Source organism: Myotis brandtii, unplaced genomic scaffold, assembly GCF_000412655.1.
Source record: "Myotis brandtii unplaced genomic scaffold, ASM41265v1 scaffold465, whole genome shotgun sequence".
Taxonomy (NCBI): domain Eukaryota; kingdom Metazoa; phylum Chordata; class Mammalia; order Chiroptera; family Vespertilionidae; genus Myotis; species Myotis brandtii.
Window position 1 is genome coordinate 463,589 of NW_005367775.1, and position 7,958 is coordinate 471,546.

General features: G+C 40.2%; 1 protein-coding gene across 1 annotated transcript in view; it reads left to right on the forward strand.

Moving 5' to 3' along the window:
• POU6F2 (POU class 6 homeobox 2) overlaps positions 1-7,958 on the forward strand; it is a gene marked incomplete at its 5' end in the record, with an annotated part of 116,201 nt that overhangs the window by 94,004 nt on the left and 14,239 nt on the right. The window lies entirely within an intron of this gene.

A 7,958-nucleotide genomic window follows, 5' to 3' on the forward strand; every position in this document is an offset into this window, starting at 1 on the left:
CCTTAACTTGCACTCAGAAGGAAGTCCCACTTTATGGGGTAAAGTACAGGGTTCTCTGACCAGACGACTTGGAGTGATGAGAGATAATTACATCTTTAATTTAATTTTTATATCTGCCTCCCCTAATTAAGAGAGCCTGAGTAAAATCTGAGTGAAGGGTCAATGACTCTTTTTTTTAAAAACTACTCTCGATGATGATTTTTTTCAATGATGAAAGCTCAATGACCTGCAACTTTATCATCTGAAATACAAACATTTTTTACAAAATATATAGCACCAGGATTTGATAGCCCTAGATATAGCTTCCTGTATCACATCAGAGATCCTTGGTGAGCAATACAAGAAAATAAGAGTCAGAAAAGGACTAGGAGAAAGAGAGAGAGAGAGAGAGAGAGAGAGAGAATCTTCCTGTGCATGAAAAAAAAATTACTTAATTCAAAAATATTTGGTGGAGCTCTAAAGTAACTTTTTGTTCCCTCCATGGGATTTTTCAGCTAAGATGGATGGTGGTGAACTCCAATCCCCCATAGTTACGGTGCCCTAGAACCCCTGGCTTACCCTGATCATCCTGTGACTATGAATTAATTATTTCTTCATAAATAGCAGAGACGTCATTTTTGTATATATTTATTCTTCTGTTGACTAAATCCTAACAGAATTTGGAACGAAACATGTTGCAATTTGTAAAATCAAAGCATTGAAATTATTCAAAAATTAAATAACAATAGCTATACTTGGAGAATGCAATCCATGAAGCCACTCAATTTTTCTTCAAAAGGTAACTATGTTAATAGGAAGTGACAGGAGGGTGGTTTAAATTAGCTCTCTAAATGCCATATGATTATCCAAATCTATCCTTTTTTTTTTTCAACTAAATACAAAAATATTCTGCTTTATCTATTTTTGAAAATCCACTTCTCTTCCCAGCATTTGCTTAAATTAGTGGTTTGGAGTTTCTCTTGGGGCTACTCAGAATGAGCCATAAACGAAGCATTTCCACCACAAAGGATCTAAAATACCATAGGGGCACTGCTCCTAGAAGAATGAAATGTGTATTAGTGGCCCCTGTGCAAACAGCCCTTGACCTTCCAAACACACATCTGGACATCCACCTCTCTGGTCTCCCCTTGTCACTCCCTGGCAAGCCCAGCCAACAGAGGACATGCTCCCTGCACATCCTGGGTCCCTGGCCAGGAATGCCTTACCCACGTCCTCTGCCTGCCAATCTCCTGCCACTGTCCCTTTGTCCAGGACCCCTCCTTCGTGAAGCTTCCCTGCATTGCTCCCTCATCTCTGCTTTTCCCACACCACATTCATGTTCATCAAACTGTCCTGTCTTTAAGAATCTACTCCTGAAAAGCAGGGACCAGTCTGGCTCAGCCTTGTTCAGAATCCAGCCCATGGTGGATGCTCAGTCTATTGTGTTCAGTTTAATTGTTGCCGAACTGTAGTGTTCCTCCGTCCAGGGCACCAGCATCCCAGAGCCATGCCTCCAGAGAAGCCCAGCTCAGGCCCTCCTGTGACTTTTTGGTTCTGTGTCTTCTGTCATTTTCCATTATGTTCCAGGTTGGTCCCTGCAGGGAGTTTTGGAAGAGCTTCCACACAGCACTGTCTTCTCTATTTATCTCTTTTTTAAAATTATCAAAGCCCTCCTCTTGCCACACCCTTCCACCTCATTATCTGAACTACATTTAATCCTTTGTTTTCTGTTCTGCACTAATATCTGACTCCCGTCTTGTCATTGTCCCTGCTGAGTCCTGGTTGCATGTCCCAACCTTGTTTGAGGACTGCCTTGGCCTTCCCTGCCTGTGCCTGGTCTTCTCCCCTGAATCCTGCTCTTATTCTACTCACTTCACTTCCTCACATCTTCACAGTTTGGCGGGAGCCACTCTGCTTTCAGCTCTTTCTTGAGACCATGTTCACTTCTCCCATACTTACTTCCCTGCAGACAAGAAGTGCCTGAAAGGAGCCTTCTATGTGGGGCTCTTCCTCCTGCTTGGGTTAAAGAGCTGTTTCCAAGTTGTGGAAGACAGTTGGAAGGGAGACCCAGTAAGTCTCCTAAACTCCACCAGAAGGATAACTCCCTCCTTGCTTTTTCAAATATTCCACAAAGATAACTAAAATCTCCCCTAGATCTCATGTTCCTCACAGTTTTTCAAGTTAGATGTCCTGATGTCAACCGTAAATCTTTCAGCAAAACTAAGACCTGCATTCTTGTCCTGTCTACAGTAGAATGACTCCTCAATAACATCCAGGTATTTGTTGTGTCCTCCTAATTATTGACGGTTCTTATTAAATCTGAGTTCTGGCTTCCCTGGTCTAGATGTAATAAATTCATTTTCTTTACCCCTCTTTTTAAGAGAAGCTTCTTCCAAAATCATCTGGGAACTTGTTAGAAACACAACTTCTTGAGCCCCATCCCAGAGCTACTGCATCAGATACTCTGGGGATGGGGCAGCCAAATGCTAAATCTTGAGCACCACTGATTTAATTTCTCTTCCAGCTATTACAAGGTACAGAGTTCTCATAAAAATGCCAGCCAATAGCATTATGGCTCCCTGACATATTTAGAAAAGGCCAGACCTCCCTCCTTTTGCATTTGAGCATTTGGAGAGTTTTGTCCTCCCCAAATGAATTTCTCTATATTTAATCCCATTTGAATTTTACCGCTTATATGCATTTACTTTTCCAACTTGTCTAGCACGTTCTGCATATTATTCCATTTTCCAAGACACTTGTCACACCACTTATTTTTATATCGATCGTGAATTTAATTAGAAGATGCTTTATTCCAGAAACTAAAACATTATTAAGGATATACTGTGTTACACACGGAAGATAGATGGGGAGCAGTGGCACAGGAAATCAAGAAAGCGTTGAGAGTGTGCTTGTACTTGAATCTATTTTTGTTGAATATATTAAACACCCTGGCAGTGCCAGCCAACACTAACCAATGAAGCCAGCCTGAGGGTGGCAGCAGGAAGTACAGGCACATCTCGGAGATATTTCAGATTCAGTTCCAGACCAGCACGGTAAAGCGAGTATCACAATAAAGTGAGTCATAACCATTTTGCTGGTGGAGGGTCTTGCTTCACTTTTTAAGAAACACAGTCTCTTTGAAGCACAATAAAGTGAAATACAATAAAACAAGATGTGCCTGTATAAAGCTTTTCAGACTCTGAATCCTGGTCTTCCCTGTGTCTCATTCATTCCCTGTTTGGAATGGACACAGTTCCCTCCTCCTCTCTGATAATGCTGAGCCCCAGGCTAACATGAACTGCCTCTTCCCTCTTTTTTTGTAGACTCTCCATCCTTTCAGCCTGCATTAGTCAACTCGGGCTGCCATAGCAAAGTGCAAAGGGCCACAGACTAGGCGGCTTAAGCAACAGACATGCATTGCCTCACCATTCTGAAGGCTAGAAGTTCAAGATCAATGTGTCAGTTGGGTTGGTTTCTTCTGAGACTTCTCGTCTTGCAGATGGCTATCTTCTCCCTGTATCCTCACATTATGTGTCAGTTGGGTTGGTTTCTTCTGAGGCTTCCCCTTGTCTTGCAGATGGCTATCTTCTCCCTGTATCCTCACATGATCTTTCCTTCCTACCTGTCTGTGTCCTAATCTCTTCTTCTTCTAAGGACACCCGTCATATTAGATGAGGTTCCACCCTGATCACCTCATTTTAACTTAATTATCTCTTTGAAGACCCTATCTCCAAATATAGTCCCATTCTGACGTACTGGGGCTTAGGACTTCAACATATATGAATTTAGGGTGGGACACAATTCAACTAACACAGCCTATTTACATCTGACTTACAGCTCAAAAAAAAAAAAAAGGCAGGAAAGTGATTATTGGATATCAGAGGTAAACTCCAGCTCCTTTAGGCAGTCTAGTGAAGCTATCGTAAAAAAAATAGAAAATATGATCATATAAACAGGAAACAGAAAAGTAAGTTTGGGGTACAACAGGTAACCAGGATTAATTTTACTAATCAAAGGACAATCTATAGGCAACTCCTATAGCGTCCTAGACTACACCAAAATCATTACATTTTTAGATAACATTCTAGCCACCTAAGAGTATCGTGTTTAAAATACGATATTTTACATACTTTGGAACCTGCAGAAAATAATCCTAAACTAGAAAAATATTTACATTTTCACATTTCAACAAACAGATGAAATGTGTTCAGACTGATAGATCATGATCTACACAAGTGCTATCAACTCTAAAGTGCAGGTCACCATGCTCAGCTAGAACACATCTCATTTGTTCCCACGCCTCTCAACTAAGGCTCCCTGCTGTTCCTCTGACTCACAACCACTCACCTTCAGTGGTCACCAGGAGTGGAGAGGCTCCTGGTGGAAGGAGTGCTGGCTCTTGAATCAGACTTACCTACATTCAAAGCTCACTTATTCCAGCTGTGTAGTACTTATACCAGGTAAGCCATGTAGTCTTTTAAAGTCAGTTTCCTCTTCTGTGGTGGTTATCAGTGCCTATAAAAGAGAGCTGGTCCCAGATTTAAAAATAATGTATATAAAAGCACGTGGGAAGCATCTAATAAATGGTGTCCATAGAGGTGGCCTCTCGAGATGAAGGCAATAGAATAAAACATCTACCTTTATAGAAGCTAAGTTTCCCTTTCCCTCCAAGAAAGAGAAGGAGCCTTTGTGCTTCTAGTAATTCCCTCACTCCTGCATTTTCTTTTGGTAATCTATTTCAATTTTTGTGGCCAGTTATGTTTTAGGTATTTATACACCTATTTCTTTTGCCAATAATCATCCATACAAGTACCTATGATTTTCACAGTGTCAGTGTCAGAAAAACCAACATAATTAAATCTAATAAAATAACATTTTTCTAAAGCTGCTTATTTAAATTATATTAAATACTTATATTGAATCCAAGGGTTGATATTTCATGAAGTAGCTTCAATCTCAGTTTTAAGCTATTTGATGAAAAAAAAACTCTGTGATTCAATATAAGTATTTTAGTGCATTAATCTTCAGAAATATTTCTTTCTGAAGATTAATGCACTAAAATATTTACACCAAGCATATCAAAGATAGGACTATTTATAGAGTTTACCTGAAAGAATTGCAGCTTTAGGCATGGGAGGTAACAGAAATGTTACCTCTAATATCCTCCTTTTTTGAGGGAAGAAGTTATGAAAGAGAAGTCAATCTCTGAGATGGATTTGATATGCACAATAAGCTAGTCTATCTGGGCTCACAAGTGATTTTGGAATTAACAAATACGTGTCTATACTGGCGATTGGAAGAAGATATATGGGCTCCATTAGGATGATACTGCTTATATAATCTTGATTCTTGACAAGTAAGAAACTTTTCTAATTTTTATTGGTTTTTCTGAACTGTCTGGTTGAACTCTAGAAGGTAAGCAGGGCCCCCAGAGTCCTTACAAATAGATTTATTTCCTTTGGAAGAAATAGATCTTCCTTATATTTTTGGATATCTTAGATTCATCTTTCTCTTTGACTATGTAGACATAGAACAAGCTCTTAAAAGAACTATTTTATTTTCCTTTCAAATTCTTCCTCCTGCATAGCTAAATGCATAAACCCTCGCTTGCTTTAGTGACTTCTAAGTGAGACTGCAGCCTTGTCATTTTTTCTTTACTGAGTTGTTCTGAGGAAGAAAATTTAAATTGATTATTGTCTTATCTAGTTCCTTGATGGTACTTTACCACACCCAAGTCCAATAAAATATTGATGAAGCGGTAACACTGAAGACTATCTCATGATTCAGAAACTCAAAACTGTAAAAAGCTTTTGTCTCATAACAATATTTAGAAGGACAACTCAATAGGTTAGAGGGGCAAGACTGACATGCAAACATCCATCACATTTTATTGAACAAATTAAAATAGATTTAATCTTTAATGTGTGTCCCTAGAACAAAATTTGCTGGATATAATTGTTGATTATATGCTCAGCAGATTGGCTAATTACTTTAGGCAGATGCTTGATGCATATTAATTTGGATTCCATGATGATTATAACTATCTTTAGTTTACAATGTAGCCTCCACTTAGCACAGTCTTGTAACGATAAGGATGTTCACTTGAAATATAACTGCTGGCAATTCTGTAGGGGACAGGATGGCATCATGGAGCCCTGAACTACAGTAGGAATCTAGATTCTAACATTCAGCAGACCACGTGGTCTTAGACCAGTCGGTTAAGTCTCGTAATCATGCCAGGCACATCTGCCGCACAGGAATATGGTGTGAATCCAGGGAGCAAAAGCATTATCATGGGGAACCACAAAAGGAATAGCTTCTCAAACACATTTCCAAAGTAGCACCTTACTAACAATTGTCTGAAGGCAAAATGTTAATTGGTGGTTCAAAACACTTTAGGGAATTAAAAAACTGATATTTCCACGTGTTGGCAATGATGTGAAGCAACTAGAATTTTCATACATTGCTGGTGAGACTATAAAATGCTACAATCACTTTGGATATTGGCTTGGTAGTTTTTTTAAAGTTAAATATGCATTTACAGTATGATCCAGTGATCACCACAATTCCACTCCTAGGTGTTTACATAAGAGAAGTGAAAACACAGGACACACAAAGGCTTGTTTATAACAGCTTCATTCATGAAAGCTCCAAACTAGAAATAACCCAAATGTACCTCAACTGATGAATGGGGTAAACGATTTATATCATAGATTTAGATATAGATATATACTATATATACCATTCAGCAATAAAAAAGGAATGAGCTACTGATATATGCAACAAAATGGATGGATCTCAAAAATAGTATCTGAGCAAAAGAAGCCAGGTACAAAAAAAAAGTACATCCTGAATTACTCCATTTCTAGATTCATGTCAAACAAGTCCATAGGCAGAAAGCAGAGCAGTGGTTGTCTGGGGCTGGGAGTTCAGGGAATACTGATTGCAAAGGGAATTAGGGAATTTTGTGGAATAATGGGGAGGTTCTATATCTTGCTTAAGATGGTGGTTCCACGGGTGTATATTTTTGACAAATTCATCAAACCGTATGCTTGAAACGGATTGTATTTTATTATGTGTAAATTATATCTCAATAAAGTTCAGTGAAAGAAATGAACACAGACACACACATACACGCACACATTGGGAAAGCAATGGCAAAGGTGGCATTGTAACATTTCAGGCTCTCACATCCTGAGAAGGTGGCTAGCACATCAAAGTTCAGGGCCTGATCTGATTCTACTCCCAAGGCTGAGTTCCTTCCATAAAAACCTTCCTACCCCCCTGTGAGTGTGATGATGGCTATGAAAGCACTTTGTAAGCCAAAAAGCGCTGTGTCCAGTTAACAAAGGTGGCAGATGGCCCCTGCTAAGGCCTCCTCTGCACCTGCTCAGGGTCCTGGGCTGCCCTCTGTGTCAGCTTTCTAGGAGGGCAAGACACGGATCAGAAGAGATGCTTCCCCGGCCTTAAGTGTTCCTGGCACCCGCACTCACTTCCCCTTCCTCTCTCCTTCCTCTCCTCAGCGGAGCTCTTCTCACCTCTCAGAACAACAGTCCTTTGATAACCTGTGAAGGAGTCATGAATAAATGGACATAAAAATAGAGTTCCTTAAGTCACACAGAATTTTTTAAATGAAGTAAATTCTTACTTGTGACTAAGAGCTTGAGCCCAGGGTCAGAGGTCATCCAGGGACCAGCTCCTCCACACCTACCAGATGTACCTAAAACACCTCTAACCTCTCAGTGCCTCAGCTTTCTTGTTTATATTTTTTAAAAAGCAGTCAAATTAATAACCCACACCCTGGCCGGTGTTTCTCAGTGGCTAGGGTGTCGGCCTGCACACTGAAGGGCAGCAGGTTCAATCCCCGGTCCTGGTCAGGACGAGTGTGAGAGGCAACTGACCCATATGTCTCTCTCACACTGATGTTTCTCTCTCTCTCTCTCTCTCTCTCCCTCCCTCCCTCCCTCCCTCCCTTCCAC